We start from the raw sequence: 1,855 nt of genomic DNA, 5'->3' as shown, positions 1-1,855 counted from the left end.
CGTCCTCTCCACAAGTGTCCACGGCAACGCTGCCCCTTCCAGGTCTCTGCCCAGATGTCGCCTCCTCGAGCCTCCCCGGGCCCCACCTGCAGCCCCAGCTCTGTCAGACAGCACACCCCGGCCTCCTCTTCACCCCTTCTCGTCTTATTTTTTCAAAGTGTGTATTTCTACCTGAAGTGACATTTTAATTTTATTTATGAAATCTATATATATAAAAGCCTAAGCGACTGAACAGCTGGTCGACCGGTTGCTATGACGTGCACTGAGCACCAGGGGGCAGACACTCAAGGAAGGAGCTGCCCCCTGGTGGTCAGTGTGGTCCCACAGGGAGAGCGCTGCTCAGCTGACCTGCCAGGGCCAGATGCTGGACTCACGGCGGGCAAGCGCAGCGGCGGTGTATGAGCTGAGCCTCTCCCGCCTCCGCGGTCACGCCACCAGGGCGGTGGCAGCAGGCGCAGCGGGGGCGGCTCGGTGCCCTGCCTGGGCTGAGCTCCTCCCCGGCCGCATGGCGCTTTGTGCAGTGGGATCGGGCTGAAACCAGCAGCCCGACGTTCCCCGAGGGGTCCCGGATTGCAAGAGGGCACAGGCCAGGCTGAGGGACCCCACCAGTGCACGAATCCGTGCACTGGGCCTCTAGTGTGTAAATAATTCTACATTTCTACAATATCATCTGTCTCTCTAAAGTGTAAGCACCAGGAGCACAATTATTGTCTGAGATAAAGAGGGAGGGAGGGAGGGAAGGAAGGGCGGGAGGGAGGGAGGGAGGGAAGGAGGGGGGGAGGGACAGGTGAGCCCAGGTGTGAGGATGTTCGGACAGCAGGTCTGGCTCAGAGAGATGGCACAAGGCACTGTGGCCACTGGGGCGGGTGTGTGTGTGTGTGTGTGTGTGTGTGTGTGTTAATTTTGGGAACAAAGTATATAGAACTTCCAATACCAGAAAAGGGAAGTGTGAAAACCAGAAGCAGAATTCAGGTTGGACCCTAAAACCTCTTCCTTCTCCCTGCAGGCAATGCTTCTCGAAAGGCCAGTGAGGGCCTGGGCCTGGGGTCCTCTGAGCTGCCCTCCGACTACCCTCCTAGGCCGCGGGCGGGCGGGCGTGGACTCGGATCCGGGGCCAGAGCTCGCGTCACCCGCCCTGGAATGCTGCGGCTCCGTGAACTCCCTCCGGATTCACGCAGTTCCCGTCAGAACATGAAACCAGAGGAAAAACCCAAGGCCCACACTGATCCGCTCAGAACTTAGCAACAGCACAACAAGCCGTCGCCAGCCCACCTCTGCAGCCGGTGGTTTCCGCCGGGGAGCTGGGAGCCGGGAGCCGGGAGCCGGGAGCCGGGAGCTGGGAGCTGGGAGCTGGGAGCTGGGTGTGGGCTCTGCTGCCTGGCGGGCCTGCAGGGCCTAAAGCCACCCCACTGGCCGTCAGGATGAGATGGATGTGGAACCACACGGGTTCCCAAGATGGCTCGAGTCCCACCCTCCCCCTGTGCTCCCTGCGGGGAGCCCGAGAAAGAACCACTGATGGGCATCCCCAAGCTCGGCCCCCTCGAGCCTCCTGGCCCACTCAGCGGGAGCTGGCCAGGCACAGGGGACTTCAGAGTTGTAGAAATATTCCAATGATCCCGGCATTTCTCGGTGAGTCACGGCCTCTGGGCTTCTCCGCCATCACATCTGGACGGCAGGCGCCTGGCCTGCTGCTGCCCAGCTCCTCCGTCCCGCCTCCCTCCTCCCAGGCCAGCCTCACACTCGCTGGGCCAGCGGGATCCTAGCAAGATGTCTCCGACGTGGAAGAGTTCAGAAACTCACATTGCAAGCCCTGGCCCCCTCCTGTTGAACCCCAGCTGCCTCGTTTGCTCCTGAA

This window comes from Myotis daubentonii, chromosome 5 (genome assembly GCF_963259705.1).
Source record: "Myotis daubentonii chromosome 5, mMyoDau2.1, whole genome shotgun sequence".
Classification (NCBI taxonomy): Eukaryota; Metazoa; Chordata; class Mammalia; order Chiroptera; family Vespertilionidae; genus Myotis; species Myotis daubentonii.
Note: the sequence above shows the minus strand (reverse complement) of the source record.